Source organism: Rhododendron vialii, chromosome 13a (assembly GCF_030253575.1).
Source record: "Rhododendron vialii isolate Sample 1 chromosome 13a, ASM3025357v1".
Classification (NCBI taxonomy): domain Eukaryota; kingdom Viridiplantae; phylum Streptophyta; class Magnoliopsida; order Ericales; family Ericaceae; genus Rhododendron; species Rhododendron vialii.
The window spans coordinates 19,759,965-19,776,959 of NC_080569.1; the positions used below are offsets into that span (position 1 = coordinate 19,759,965).

Below are 16,995 nucleotides of genomic sequence, written 5' to 3' on the forward strand. Positions count from 1 at the left end.
TAGTGCATTATTCATTGGTTCGAAAGAAAAAGCAGATCCACTATTTTTTTCTAAAAGACTCCAATAGCAATATTACAGCAGGACCTGTGAGATATCATGTGGGTACTACATGATTCAAATAGAAACAGCAAAGAAAAGAACCAGAGGAAACAAATTTTACATGCTTTAGCTTCTTCAAGTAAAACAAAAAACTATTTATCCACCTGCTCAGTAGGGAAAAAAAAGCACTCATTAAAGCATGAAAGCAATTTGAAAGAACCAATTTTTAGAGGGAACCAATGAAAGCAAATGGATGCAACATTCACTTCATAAAGCGAAATAACACAAAGGATTTCTTCATCAAATCAATGTTGTTTATAGATTGAAAACCAATACCTTGCTAAATTAGCAGACCAAAATCAAATACCGGATTGAGTTTGGAACCAACTAATACCTCACATATAAAGGTTATGAAAAATGAGAGAGAGAGAGAGAGAGGAGGAGGAGGAGGAGGAGTAGGAGGAGGAGGATCTACACTGAAAATCAGGTTCACCAGCCGTTGGCCATCCTTCTATTCAAGATTAAACAAAAAGTATTTGCAGACCATCCAAGAGTTCATGAAGAGTGATCTATTTACCCTGTAACTTGTGAATTTAGAAAACAAAAGATATTCTAAGTCAATAAACCAAAATCTAAATGATAATTAGACCTTCACTCTATGGGCCACCTAGTATTCTTCTCTCTGTTAGCTCAATACTACATCACTTGAGCCACTCGTGCCCTTTGATTTCTAAAAAAATCTGCGAGTCAAAGTATTGGTGTCAAGTTGTGTGCCTATGTCGGTTCAAGTTAAGTCACAACCCATAATTCTACTTGAACTACCTGAGTAGCTGTTAAAAACTTAAAATTGGGTAGAAATCCTTGTCGTCTCCGGTGAAGAAAATAGAAGCTTCTTACCAACGACATTGCTGCAATTTACACTATCCCTAATGCCAAAAAATAGGAAGAAAGCAGTTAATTAGAATTAGCATGGTGACCTTATGTATTAGATCAACCGTTGGGATTAGAAATTACAACTACATGGATCACAATTCGATGAATGGGTGTTTTCTATAACATTCGAAAGGAGATAGAACTAAACGAATTATAACATTCAATTAATCTTGCAAAAGAGGTGAGCGATAAAATTAAGCAAGTTTTGTTAAACATTTCAAAACCAAATTCACAAATGGAGCCATTTAGTCTTTTTCTCTTTGTTAGGAAAATACTACTTATCTAAGCCAAATTGTGGTGTCATGTCCTCCGAATTTTGAAGTATCAATGTTGTGTTGTGTGTCCAAGTCAACTTCAGTTAAATCACCTAACTACTTGCCTTGTGATTTAATTGAACATTCAATCGCATGCTGAATGTCTGACTTTCCGTTTTCACGATTTTAATTACCACACCAAAAGTCGCAAACAAAAAGCCTTCAAATTCACGAAATAAACCAGTTATATAAAAAATAAAGCTATAACATACAAAACATTAGATAATTACATTTACTTCCATCCAGTTTTAACACAAAAAAGTCAACATATCAAAATGTGGATAAATTTAGTCAACTTGAAGTACCTGTTCTGTTGGTCAAAATTGGAATACAAATCCTTGCCACCATTGGTGAAGAAAATAGAAGCTTCTTATTGGAGACATTGTAGCACCACTTAAGCTCTCCTTGCTGTCAAAAAGTAGGACGAAAGCAACAAATTAGAATTACCAAGGCGGCCTTATTCATTAGATCAACTGTTGAAATTTAGACAATTAAAACTACATCGATCAAGATTCGGCAAATGGGTGTTTTCTAGAAGGAACGGAAAGGAGAGAACTAACCCAAGTACACCACTCATGCAGCTCATTGAACACTACTTAAAAAGGAAAACCAAAGCAGAACATTGCAGACACCACTTGCCAATAATTGCCCAAAGAAAATCTCTCAAACAAAAACTCAACCAAATGATCATGAAAAATAGTATTACAATTGAAACTCTGAAAACAAAAATTCAAAACTCTTATTTTAAAGAAAAAGTCTAACGCAGTGGAGACTTAAAAGGAAAAAAATCTCAACTTCATGATAGTTTATTTGCATCTTTTAAGGGAAAATTTTAAATACCCCCAACTTTACACTCAATGTTTAATAGACACCGATACTTTAATAAACTTCAATTTTACTCCAAAACTATTCTTCCGTCTAATTCTGTCAAATTGCAAACTTAATTTGCTTGACGTGGACTTAAACGGTGGGAGGAAAACGTTAGAGCGTTGATTTGGCATTGATAATTTTTTAAATACCCCCAAAACTTTGACCTCAACGTCCAATAGACACCCAAACTTTAATAATCATCAATTAGACACCTAAACTATGAAAACGTTATTCAATTAACCCTCTACCATCTACATCTGTCTAATTACTACAGGAAATTGCTGAGTTGGACACATGAAGCCTTTACCCAACCGGTAAGACTGTAACATGGCTTAAATCAGAGTCTGATCGGGTTAAAACAGGTCGGAGAAAGCAAATACCACCCCACCCCATTTGCTTATTGGGTCGGGGAATACCCGCTCGGATCGGGGTGGGGAAGTCAGAGGCGGGGATAGGGATGGGCCGAAGGTAATTGCCATCCCTAAGTGTTGGTATTGTTTTACCCTTAATCCCACTCTGCTCCCTAGCAGCAGCTAAAACATTATACTTGAATTAGGAAGATAGAGAGAGAGAGAGAGATCAAGTTTCAAATAAACATATAATGAGAAAAATAACCAAAGTCAAAGTCATTTTTGTTAGCAATTTGACGGATTTAAACGGGTGGTGGTTAATTGAATAATGACTTCATAGATTAGGTGTTTAATTGACGTTTATTATAGTTTAGGTTTCTAATTGACATTGAGGTCGAAGTTCGGGGGGTACTTTGAGAATTATCAGTGCCAAATTAGCTCTCTAATGCGAGATTATTTAGGGTTTTTTTTAGGGTAAATTTTCGTAGTCGTCCCTCTAGTTTTACGGTTGTCTCAATTTCGTCCTTCTAGTTTCAATTTCGTCCTTGTAGTTTGTTTTACGTTCCAAATTGATAAAATCGTTAACACCGTTAATGAAACTAACGGAAAAAATATGATTAAAAAATTAAGTGTTCCATTTTTCAATCCGATTGAACCGGTACGAAGATCTTATTTTTTTGATCATTTTATCCTAGATGGTCGTAATGAATTTTTGGCTCTAAGGCCTTTCAACAAGCACCCGAAGACTCGCTCTTTAGTTTCAGGGCTCTCTTAGGGTGTTCATTGAAAGGCCTTAGAGCCAAAAATCCATTATGACCATTTAAGATAAAATGATCAGAAAAATAAGATTTTGCACCGGTTCAACCGGATTGAAAATTGGAGCACTTAATTTTTTAATCATATTTTTTCCATTAGTTTCATTAACGGTGTTAACGATTTTACCAATTTGGAACGTAAAACAAACTATAGGGACGAAATTGAGACAATTGAAACTAGAACGACGAAATTGAGACAACCGTAAAACTAGAGGGACGACTACGAAAATTTGCCCTTTTTTTGATGTACTAGTTTGCTTGGACTATAAAGCAAAGCTAGGGTTGCCTCCTATGTCTTTCATGCTTTCATCATAGTCAACACCCCAGCACCTCGTGGAGTACAATTAAGCAATTAGCTTAACTCGGAACCACGTAAATCTCTGTGTCTAGTTCTTTTCTTGCTTGTGGTTGTTTTCTGTTCTTGGTTTGTTCTTCGATTGTGCGTGTTTGCTTGTGGGTTTAGACATTCCAATCCTCAACAACACTGACAAGAAAAACATAACACATCTAAAATACCACAACTTAAATAACAACGCGGAGACGTAGAGGAGATCCCACGCATTCCTTAAAATAAATTCCCCAAAATATTCAACAAAAGACAACAATCTATTACGCTATAGCCTTTTAGCCTTCCTATCACCAAAAGTCCATACACAGTAAAACACAGTGGAACAAAGAGACTAAGAAAAATTTAGCATTAGACACGAGTCCACAATGTTGTGGAATTTAAAAGTTAGGGAAAAACATGAAATAATTTAGCTTTTTATGACCACTATAGGCCTAGAAGACAATGAGCTTAGACAATGAGCTTCAAAGAGTCAGTTAGTGATATCTAAACCTAAACAATCAGCATAACCTCTGAAATAATCTAGTCTCCATTCTATCGTCCTCAAAGATATTAGCATATGACAGATATCACAATACAAAACAATTAGAGAATCAAACTTTGGGAGAAAAAAAAACACGATTCCCAAAATAGCTCCCATGTCAGCAAACTACAAAGTCTCATTGTGGGAAACTATATCTTTCTCTTTCCTTAAATCAAAGAAGTGAGGATAGATAAAGATCAACCGCAGAAATTGCTATTTTAAGTGTAACATTGCCGAGAAGGAACACTGATATATAAACACGACATTAGAAGGCATGAGCATAACACTATAGTAAGATTTCAAACCTGCAAATTTCTGCCTTCACCAATTTGTCCGAAAACTAAAACAAAGTTCTGGAGCTTTGAACGTTTCCCAAAACTTCTTTCATGAGTTCCTCATGTTCCTTCTTTTTCCACTGAATTTGCAAAATTTCTGAAAAGATATTCCCCCAATTGTCTATTCTAATTGTCATCAGATTTCTCAAGCCATCCTCTCAATTTCACTGTGTACTAATGCATCATCAAATACCCCTGCGCAAATCTAAGTATCAAGATTAATAAACTAAAATTTGAAATGAACACAAAATTATGATGAAAAGTTTAGGTAATGGTTAACTACACAATCCAATGGAGAAACACACAATCAAGTTTCGTGAATTTGATCTCCCATAAAAAAACTACTCACATACTTTTATCTATTTATGAACATCATTATTGAAAACTTGAAATGCATTTGGTTTCTCATTTCCTTTTTAAAAAAAATCTGTGAGAGGTAGAAAACTATAGGCCTAGAAGACAATGAGCTTCAAAGAGTCGGTTAGTGATATCTAAACCTAAACAATCAGTATAACCTCTGAAATAATCTAGCCTCCATTCTATCGTCCTCAAAGCTATTGGCATTTGACAGATATCACAATACAGAACAATTAGAAAGACGGACTGAATATCTTTCTATCTCATCAATATATCCGATGAAATCAACTCAATTTAAAGCCAATGGCTCTAAGTACAGCATAAGAAGAGTCATACCAAAAGACAAGGTTTCTATTACTCGCCAGAACTCAATATTATTCAATCTTGTCTGAATGTTGTAGGAACTCGTGAAGTTGCATCTTTAGAAGCAACCCTAGAAACATTTGGGCACTCCGTAGGTTCTTCAAAAGCAGCCACACCTTCCCCAAAATGAATGGTGCTTCTTTTTGTGGATAAAAAAAAAATAGTGCTTTTTTTTTTTTTTATTTAAGTAATGGTGCTTCTTTGTGATAAATACAAAGAAAAATTCAATGAAAGGAAGTGAATTCTAAAAGAAAATTTCAACTACCTGAAATTTCCAACCCGAACAATTCACAGTTGAATTGCCCTTCAGAGAATTTCCAACCAAAAATCTGCATTTTTTATGATATCCGTTTTCAAGTGGTGATTCAAGTATACCCTCAAGTTTGCAAGGAAGACCACCTGCAGTATTTTAAATGAAAAGGGCAGTCATATTAGTTCTAATTATTGCAATTATGCTAAAATAACAATGCATACGAGAACATTTTGCATGTCTGATGGACCTGCAGTTGAGTTTTTCCTATTAATATGAGCTAAACACTTCGCAATTATACCGTCTATGCCAGTCTATTTTCACTACTTGACATGCACAAAGTTTAAAAAACGAACCTTTGATAACGTATTTCCAAAACGAGCCTTCGTCTTTTTAAAATTTTTTTTTTTTGGGGAGAGGAGGGGGTGGAAGTTGTCATTCTTAGCTACAGTTGAAAAGAAGAGGAGCTATACTAAAGTTTTTAACTTACAAATAAAAACACACGGAATGGGACGTCTTGAAAAAGAAAATTACATCAAACGCTGCAAAATATGTATGACATCTTTTCAATTGGATATCCAAAATAAGAGTTGTACATCTGTACCTATTTCCCTAGATTGAAGAATTCACTCGGGGAAGTGAAACACCATTGGGACAAGCTTTACGTTCATTCCAAGTCTGGACACAGCCTAACAGAGAACGAAAATGTTATAACAGCTCATTGGGTATCATTCATCACAAAATTATAGCTCCAATGATTACCTTTTTTAACTATTATTTTCACAGAAAGCAATATGTAATGGCACATACACATACTATGGCATTAAAGAAAATAGAAGAAGGAAACAAGGATGAGCAATTCTCAAAGCCCTTTGAGAGGTTGCAAGAGGTTGCTCTTCTTGTGCTCCAGTTGATCAGTGCAAGGCATATAAACAAGCGAAGTCACTACATCATGTGCACTTCTCGCCGTTGAATTTGAGCAATCCGCTTTCAAATCATCCTCAATAGTATCCCCAACAGAACATTTTCCCAAGATTCAAGTTCTCAAACCCAACAAATTGCAGTCCCACTTAACTTGTCTAAACGAGGAAAATTGACAAAAAAATTTAATTCATCAGTAAGCCAGAGAGAGAGGGAGAGAGACAAAGAAAGCGTACTAAATCCAAAGTGAAACTCATGTTTAGTTTAGAACCAATTTCACATGTAAATCTAACTTGACTATAGACAGAAATACAACAAAAAAAATTAGCTCTCACCAGTGGCGGATCCAGAATTCTACATAAAGGGTCACCTTTCAAGCAACAATTTTGGAAAAGAAAAATTCAAGTACAACGCACGTCACATCCATATCCTACATATAGAACTATTTAAAATCCTCCATTTAATGTCTCTCTCCCATCCCCTCCCCCACCCCCCCCTTTTTTTTTTTTTCCTTCAGAATCCCATCTATCAAAGCCTTCCCCATCAACAAACATATAGATTATAAACTATTTTGGATGCCCTTAACCCTCTTACCTCATCACCCATTGTTGGGCATTTAGTCAAACACCTAATAGGTGCTATCTTTCTTTCCATGGAGTAAGATCTTTTGAAAGTCTGAAAGCAATTCATGGTTCAACGTGACTTCAAATGCAACAAAGTTGACTAGTACGTTACACAATTTCCAAATGTTACGTACTTTCAAAAACATACCATGATATTCCATATGACCCATACCAGACTTCTAGTTTTAAAATACGTTTTGGATTAGCACGTGTGTAGACTATAGTGCACTACGAAAAATAGTATTCCATAAAGAACTAGATTAAGGGCTTTGTGCACTGCACGAATGTCATGCCCGTCGATTTGTGGTTAAAGAGAATAGGCTTTGATTTAGCACAAATTAGTTTAGCATGTAATGGTGAAGTTGGGAATGCATGAAGCAAATTGAAGTAGTTATAGAAGCATAGTATATGGACTGGTTAAAGTAGCAAATAGGCCCAGAGACTTTGCTCTCTCCTCTCACTCATTACACGATCCCAATTGCCTCCAAATATCACCTAGCTATCTGTTCTCAATACCCTGCGGTCAGAAGCAAAAAAAGGACAACAACCAAGCTTTCACTGTTCTATTATAGCACATGTGACGTGGTCAAGTGTACTAAGTGCACTTGATAAATTATTCATAAAAAAAGAGAGTAAACATAATCAACCTAACATAAGAGAGTAATCGATAGCTAACATAACTTTTTCGATACCTAGGCCACAACAATGTTAATAATACTCATCCCTTATTATAACAAAAGATTTGAGATAGTGCGGAGAGAGAGCAGCTTCGTATGTAGTCTTAAAAAATTCTATTAATTGCTCACTCTGAAAAAATAAAACCAAATCAAAACTTTGTTAAAAAGTTAAGGGATTGTATGACATGCATGCCATCCTAGCTTATCTAGACTTGAAGTAAAAATTGCTAAAATGTGGAATGTAAGTGAATTCAACTATCATCAAAAAATAAAGAGGCAACAAAACTAATGACATAGTGCCTTTTGATTCAACATCCCTCTAACCTCCCCTTCCTTAACCCACTATTTTTTAGTTTAAAAAAATGCCTTCAATCCATGACTAACGTCCTACAACAATAAGTTTACAGAAGTAGCCATGGCACCCACATACTTAAACTTCTAACCAGGTCCAATTCCGCATTACTGTGCAATTATCCTTGCTAACATTTCTATGCCAAGCCCTAAATGAGATAGTAATGTGCATGGCCACAAGTTGTCCACAAAAGGTATCAGAATGCGGAGCCCTACAGGCGAACTCAGATGTCCTTGAGTACTCCCTCATAGTAGCTCGTACCACATCCCACATCCAAAATAGTTGAACTGAAAGAACACATCAATAATTTGGCATAGTTGTTCTGTTGTTATTTTTTGAAAGCAGCAATGGATGTACATGCAAACAAACTAAAACGGTCCAAAAGATTTCGAGAACAGAAGACAACAAAAGCATAAATTAAGTTCAGCACGTACGAACAAGCATGATGCATTCTCCGCACAAAACTAATTACTTGGTCCAAAGTGTATCAAATTCATGCATGAAAAGGATAACATGGTCCAATTTACCCTTTGCCAAGGATCGTAGCCGTTGTTGCCACATGAGGAAACTGCAAATTGACAGGTAAATTTGGAGCCGTAGCTGAGCTTCCACTTGGATAGGAGGGAGGGGGATACACGGCAGTTTGGTTGCCACCAGAAACAGCTATTTGGTCAGACAATGGGTACACATTCTGCAGCCCAAGAAGAGTCTGTAATTCCCTAAAAATAAATTACAAGAAAGGAAGATGAATCTGGAAAACAGGCTGCAACAACAACTAAATTGATTCAAATCCCATATTTGAAAATACAAACTAACCAGTCCTACATTCAATCTCTTATTACCTCAGTCATGAAAAAGTTCTTGAGATGCAAATCGCTTGTTTCAAGCACTTTAGAGCCAAAAATGAAGAAAATTGTACAAATCAATTACTGGCATGCCCAAACTAAAACCTCCCTTTGTCATAAATATAATTTTGACACTTGTGGTAAAATAACACCTTCGATAGAATAAGACAACAATATGCTCATCAAAGAGATAGGAGGCTATTGCCACTTATACATACGTACCAAACAAACGAAGCTACACCCAATGTCATGTTAAAGAGATTACACATCTTTTTGCTCACATGCCAACAAAGCTAAAGAAGCTAAAAAAGGTGGGAAGGAACCCAAAAAAACGTTGAGCTCAAAAATAATGTTTCTAACCCCCAACCCCAACAAAAGCGAAATATATTGGACCCTAATTTTAAAAGTTCCAAAGCTGACAGAAGGATGTACCTGGTGGCATGGAAGCATTGCACTTGTTGCACTGCCAGTAAAAACATAAGCCAAATCAAATACTTTAGCATCAAAAGAATAGTGAATGCTCAAAGTGAGTAGAAGTACCTGTTCATGAGAAGAATAGTCGTTAAAGCCACAACTGCAGATCCAGACACCATTTCGCCATCCACTACTATGACCTATCGGCAGCTGATTTGCTTAGCATATTGAAACCCATAACTGTTGTTCCCGCCTAATGGCCTGCAAGTAGACCTCTGCTGAATTGCATACTTATCAACCCCTCCTAAAAACCACTTAGTGCTCGAAGGAAATGAATGGTAGAGAACCCTATTGCCCAATAATCCATACAACTGGAAGACATGTACCAACAAAACAAAGATCACCATAAGAATTAGCTCAAATATCATCCCTTGTACAGAAATTGAGCTGCCAAAGGGACTGAAAACCCAAATACTTGGGATTACGTACACAAGTGAGGTTCAATCTTTCTGTTTTCTCTTCAACTACACTATTTCAAGTTCAAATAATTGCATGTTCGAATGACCATATAATTTGCTATAGAAGCAACCACATGCCACTGGTATAAAGAAATGGAGGGCATAGTTTAGACAAAATTGTAACCATAATAACCTACTCTTTTCCTTTTAACATGGGGGATACAATGAAAGCCAACCTACTTTCACAACCAGATGAGTTGGGATTTCAGAGATCCTAAAAAGAAATGAAGTTTCAAAATGGATGACAGCAATGGCGCATCAAAATATACAATTCCATTCTCACCATTTCGTTGACCCCAATAGTTTTGAGTTGTGCTGGGTAAAATAACAGTTGCAGCCACACACACTCGCTTTTTAGGGTATCACCACCAAATGACTTAATAACCTTTTGATCATACTTTGTTACACTTGACACACTCGAACTTATTTTCATCACATGTCAAAATCATCTACTGGATGACATCAGTGTTGGCAGCATGCCCTTAAAAAAGGCGGATCGATGAGCGCGCTTTTGGCAGACAAGCGCTCAATGCAAAGTCGCCACTTGGGTTTAAAGGTCCGACACCCAAGGAACCGAACTTGAAACGTTCGTTGCGCTATTTGATTTTTGAATAAGGTGAAGGAACTAGTCCATCATAACCATATCTAGGTTCGGGAGCCAAGTTACGAGAGGGGAAGGATTTTAAGGCACCCCTCTCGCCCAATCCAGAAATCGATCTCTACTTAGGCATTTGCGAAAACATTTGCGATTCTGTTTGATTAATCAATTCTTTAGCCATTTAGGGGCGGGGAACAGTTTAATGGGGATTAAAGCTGTAACACGATTTGCAGGGTGTGATTGCATAGCATGTATGCGAAAGCAGTAAATAGGATAACACCAGGTTCTGTTCAGAAGAGCAAACCCAGTGCAGTGTTCCAAATTTGACATGCGCTAGAAGGAACTTGCATGCACTAACCAAAGCCACTGCGCACCAATATGCAACACGCGCGCGCAGATGTGCCTTTCTTACAGGCTCTGTTTTTATCTTCCTCTAGGCTCTGGAAGGACCAGTGCACACCCAAGACAAACCAAGCAATTGATAAGCAGTTATAATATACAATTTAAAGGCTGAAAAACCCTACAAATTAACAAAACACCCATTAAACAGTGTGGGGACAAAACAACGGCCTAAGGCCAAATTACACGTGCAAGGCCACTCATTGGTCAAAGAAAGACTGGCGCGCGCGTATGGCGCTCCGACGCGTGCGTATGCGCTCCGGCGCGCGTGCATTGCGCCCTGACGCGCGCTGGTCTAAACCATTTAACCAATGTTTGGTTTACATGTTTCTGGGTTCTGGAATATATCTAGAATAATCCCAGGGGTACTCCATAGCAGCAGGTATGAATATTGAACTAAATCTAACAGTTCTAATAAAGGAAAGCAGTAAGCTGGTTATTTACATGCTCGCAGTGATCTATATACAAATTAAAGCGTAAATTAGCAAGACACCAACCCCCACGTAGATCAGCGTGCGCAACCACAGAGTGGCACGCGTGATTATGGGACCGACGCGCGCTGGTTCTTGCCTCTACGGTTTTTGAAACCTTGCCAGCTTTAGGGCCAGGACATGGTATTGATTACCAGCCTTGACCCTGCCAGCCTTCCTCAGGGATCAGAACAGAAAACAGTAGATATGCTATACCTAGATTGAGTTTGAAAGAGGTTGAACTTTGAGGTTTGAGACTTGAATGAGGTGTTGGGAGGAGGAAGAACAAGCTATGTTCATGGGTGCCTTTGTATCTCTTTGGTTGAAGAGAACAAAGTTGGTAGCTAAAGTGGTGACCCTAATTTTTGTAACCTTTTGAAATCTTGGAACCCTTTTGAATTTTGTAACCCTAGATGTGTGAGAATTTGTCTAACCCTTTTAATGGAAGCATATGGGGGGTATATATAGGAGAAAAGTGGTAGGTATGGAGCTGCAAAGAGATGAGTTCAGCCAGTCCACGAGGTCTGGCTGAAGTTGCTTGGTGGTTAAGCCTACCAACCAATAAAGGTGATGGGGACAGGTTATGACCGGTGCGCGCGGGTTGTGCTCAGGCGCGTGCATGTTGCGCCCTAGCGCGCGTGGGTCAATGGTCAAACTACTTTGACTGTTGACCACACCTGGCAGTTTGACCCACGTGCGCGGATTTGGGAACAGCACGCGCGTGTACCACCTACTCACGCGTTGGCCAACAGTCAAGCTTTGACCATTGACCAACACGGCAACACCTGTCAGGTTGATTTGCGTGCGCAAGCTCTCTACCAATGCGCGCCAGTAAGGTTTTTTGGCTTTTGAAGTGGCTTCGGCTAGATTAGGTTCAAGGGTTTTGCAAACACTCAAAGCTCAAACACTCGACATAACCGGGGCGTTCTTGATCCATTTCATTATCGGGGAATCAAAAACTGAAAGTAAACTAATCTGGAAGCCCAAATTGGGGTGTCTACAATCAGTAAGCACCATAAAATAAATACATGAATTAGAAATGGTAAAGCAAAAACAAAACTCTACTTTACATCCTTGGTCTTTTTTTCATGACCCACCAACAGAATTCATTGAACCCAAGAAACTTATAAAACTACGTAAAGCAGAACTTAAAATAATGTAAAAGATAGAACCATACCACCAAAAAGGATTTCAAATCAGACATCCCCACCACACAATCACCTGATCAATACTTGGAAGAAATCATATGCCATAGCAAAGTGGCTAAATGTGGAAATAAAGATAACAATGCGCTACACTTGCACAAAAATAAAATTAAGCTGCAACAATTAAACCAAACAAAACCATTTTAAGGCACACTTAAAAAAATACTAGGTACAAGGCGACGTGCAAGGCACATCTGTCATGCCCATTGTGGGCAACGATTATGAATGTTTCTGGAATTATAAATGTAGATGAGCATAGCAAACGTTGTATGCATAAGTTTGATCAAGGGTTTGATATACATAAGTACAGAACTTCAACTAGCATTTACATAGTAGCATATGGATTCATATATAGCAAGTCATTCCCAGTGGTGTATCCAGGAATTTTCGACAAAAGGGTCACTCCTTTAAGACCGGCCTTATAAGGCAAACTCACATCAATTTTTATTATTTAATTCGATAATGAGTATATATATACATGAAATAGTTTTCTAGTTAGTGGTAGTTAATGTTGAGCTTGAAAAAAAAATAAAAAAATGTTAAAGAAAATACATATTTATTTTATTTTATGTGGAACTTAGAATTATAGCAATTGATTTGTGTAGGAAATTACATTATTGTAAATGACTGTGTGATACCAATGCTACACGAGATAGTTTACGTTTGGGTTTGAGGTTTGCACGCTTAAAAAACCATAAAGAGGTGTGTGTTTTAACCATTAAAACACACACAAAAATGGAGGATGTAGGCGCTAGGATTCGAACTTGCGTCACACCTGTGGATAGGCGAATTCCTACCACTGGAACAGTCAAGCTAATGCAGAAATATTCGGGATATTTTATATATATTACGAACTTAGACTTGGGGGGCCTTCTTTGGGGCACAATTTTTAGGGGGGTCACTATGCCTACACTAGATCCGCCCTTGGGACTCATTCCTCATCCCATGGTCACGCACCAGTATGAGCTCTCTAATAAGCAAAACACATCCAAATAAAAAGACATTTATACCATCAAGCCATAGATCAGGGTGGTAGAGAATTTTACAAAGCAGACTATCTCTTAACTGCTATGCTTACATAGAATTTCAACTGACTGAAAAAATGCAGTAAAGATATAATGTGAAGTCCCAATCCTCTTTTTGTATCAAAAATACGTCCACATCATAACTATACGGATAGCACTTTGTACACAGCAAAGAAACAAAACAAAAAATAAAGGAAAGAAATAACAGAGCTAGTAAATAAATAGTAATGGTACTAAGCTTACCCCCATTGTAGTGGTGAACTCCAACCTTCGCCAACTTGGCGTAGTACTCTATCTCAGACTTCCGAAGAGGAGGGCAGTTGTTGGCAATGATAACCAACTTTGCTCAAGAACATAAAAACAAAACCAATTCAAATAATCATTTCACGATTATTCTTTCTTCTAATTACGTAGGAAGCAATGCACACAAAATTTGAAAACATTTAATTTCTTTATGAAAACTACAACGCAAATTGCTTTCCATAGCAATACAATTTCTGCTGAACTAGAGAGCTACATGTTCATAAAGCATGTTCATAAACAGCACCTTCAGCCAAATTCCATATCGATTTCAATCTTTTATCTCAGAGCTGATTTTTCTGATTAAATTTATCCTTGTCTGGGGATCTTGCAAATGGACCAAACATGAATCAAGGCAGTAAGCGACCCGAAAACCTAAGGAGAGTAATACTACATCTTTTTGCAGTAGCAAGTGCAAAAGGGTTAGCTCAATCAAGTGGTAAAGGTGGAGGTAAGTGCCTTGCAATCATGTCTTTCGAACCAACCTCATGGTGACAAAAACTTGCATGAAATAGCTGGGAGTTTATACAGAGCTTCGATCTCAACTTTAGTTTAGTAACAAAACACCACTCAAGGTATAGTTTTTAGGGGCAAAACGAATTACGCGACGCACAAACACAACATAAGTAAACACACCTCGAAGGCACAGAACACCAAACATGATCACGGAAATAAGATTTGAAAGGGAAGATTCAACAAGCACGCCCTTCCCTACATCATAGGCGACCCTTTTTAAAGCAAGTAAATAAATAAAAGAAGAATAAGAAAAGAGAGCTCAGTAACACTACCCTGCATTCATGACCAGAGAGTGATGTAGCTGTTAGATTTCTGTCTAACAGTAACCTTCTCCGTTGAGAGCTTTCCATCCATCAAGATTGGGATTGAATCCAAGGTGCCATATTGCAATTCCCTTGTGAGTCGCAATTGCTATTATCTCATATGGCCTAAAAAAGAAATATCAACCCAAGATAAGAGTCATCTCAAATAATGATGCTCCTAGCTCGTTTCTTTTTATTAGGAAACAACAGTAACAATCAGAATCATGGTACACTGAAGCACAACATTGCCCTAAAAATATTTAGTATTTGAAAATGTCGGGATCACAGAGGTAAGGTTACAATGTTACCTGCCAATATTGGGTGCCCAAGTAATTGCATAAATCGGATCGCATGAAATTCTGAAATAGTGGTGGTAAATAGAAGGCTTAATTTCCAGCTAGAAAACCCACCTACATGGAACCGAAGAACATTCACCAAAAATCAATGACTAAGATACCCAGCCAAACAAAACATAAAATGAGTCAGACATTTGAAATCCTACAAATCAATTAATTTCAAACCCTCGCAACTAATCTACACAAACAAAAACAATGCAATTTGAAAATCAAAAATAGTATCAACTTACCTGGGAATGTGGGGGACCAAATCAAGTGTTTTTTTCCACTTTTATCGTCCTTCGATTTTCAGAGCAAGAGAGGATATAAGGAAACATCTGCGCCCACAAAACCAAGCATAAAAAACAGAGAAATTTCTGAAAAACCAACATAAAAACAAAAATCAAAAGAGATAGTCTATGATTTCCGAATTATGAAACCTAAATGCAAGAAATTTTCAAAACCCTACATCTTACAAACCTAGCTAAGCCATGATAATGCAACAAAACCGAACATGCAACACTAATGGAACCTAAATACGAGAAATCATGAAAACCCTACATCTTACGAAGCTAGCGAAGCCATGATAATGCTAGAAAACCGTACATGCAACAACACGAATGAAAAAGGGGAAACCCATCAAAAACTAAAAATACTACCCCTGAATGAATCAGCAGACACAAATCAAACATAGCAACAAAGCGACTTCAAGAAAAACCCCAAACAGAACACCGAAAACACAAGCATGAACCAAAGCGTTAAAACCAAGAATCACAACACTTACCTCTTAACAACGGTGACAAGGACAGCCAAACGGAAGCAGTCTTAGAAGCGAAAAAGGGATGGAAAAAAACCAGGGTACGTAGATCAGACGGAGAAGCTCCGATAAGATGTAGTTGTAAAATTAAGAAAACCTATGATCTAATGAGAGAGAAGAGAGAGGGAGAGGGAGAAGAGAGGGGGAGAGGGAGAGAGATGAGGTTTTGTCATGGTGAGAGGGAGAGGGAGAGAAAGAGTGGCGAAGGTTCGAGAGAAGATATACTTGTGAGAGCTTCAGCCCATCGCACCACATACTCCGCAATGTACAAAAGGTAAAATGACAATCAAGGACAACCAAACAAAGACATAGCAGCAGCAATCAGAGGGAAAATTGGTCCAAATTGGCCAAAATAATTCTTCTTTAACAAACTAGGTGAATCGCGACGTGCAAGGCACGTCCGTCATGCCCGTTGTGGAGAACGGTTTTTTAAAGCGTAAACGAAGGTGAGTGGAACTGAAGTTGAATGCACAAGATTGATATGCCTAAGTTGTCTGCATATGTTTGTTACACAAAAGATGTCTACATAAGGTTCTTATGCTTAAGTTTGATACACATTATGAATATGGACAATATTCAACAACTATAACCAATACACAAGTTCACAAATTCACCATCTCTTAGGCCTCTTTCCACGAATAACCAAAGTTATTTAAACAAAGAAAATGCATGGAATCACAAATACATTCATAGATTGAAAAAACAAACACAAAACCTAAGCAAGCATGTGGACAAAAGAGCGGCACGATTTATCTTAACATCAACTGATGGGAAAATAAAGGCATGGTTGCATGACAACTTGGCTTCTAGTCTAATGACAAGGGCCGACGAGGGAAGCTCAGGATGGAGCTGTATGGTGCAGAAGTCTCACGTAAAAAAGCGCTAGCGCACACCTTTTACCTCAGCTTGCTTGTAGAACTTGTACATGTCCTCAGCATACTCCACGACTGCCAATTTGTTATGCACATCTGCCAAATCAATCCTTGCTATTGGATTCCTTGGTTCTATGGCCAGTCCCTTAGTTGCAGGAACCTTCAACTATGCCCACGTTTCTTCGACGGAAACGCGTTTCCACGTTCCCGTCGAAGGAAACTCCAAGAAACCCGTCCCAATGACGACGGGAACTCATTCCTTACCTATACGGGAACTTACACCCAAAAAACGGTTGAGAGACTTACGATTC

General features: G+C 37.9%; 1 protein-coding gene across 2 annotated transcripts in view; it reads right to left on the minus strand.

The window, feature by feature from the left end:
* Positions 1-6,525: 6,525 nt before the first annotated feature.
* LOC131313340 (uncharacterized) overlaps positions 6,526-16,995 on the minus strand; it is a 30,083-nt gene continuing 19,613 nt past the window's right edge. The window contains exons 2-6 of one of the 2 annotated variants that reach the window (XR_009196175.1): positions 12,534-12,631; positions 9,454-9,602; positions 9,346-9,376; positions 8,885-8,957; positions 6,526-8,787 (exon numbers count right to left, since the gene is read on the minus strand). The gene's annotated coding sequence lies outside the window, so the exon portion shown is untranslated. The remainder of the gene's footprint in view (positions 8,788-8,884; positions 8,958-9,345; positions 9,377-9,453; positions 9,603-12,533; positions 12,632-16,995) is intronic. The other variant, XR_009196174.1, reaches the window with a different exon arrangement.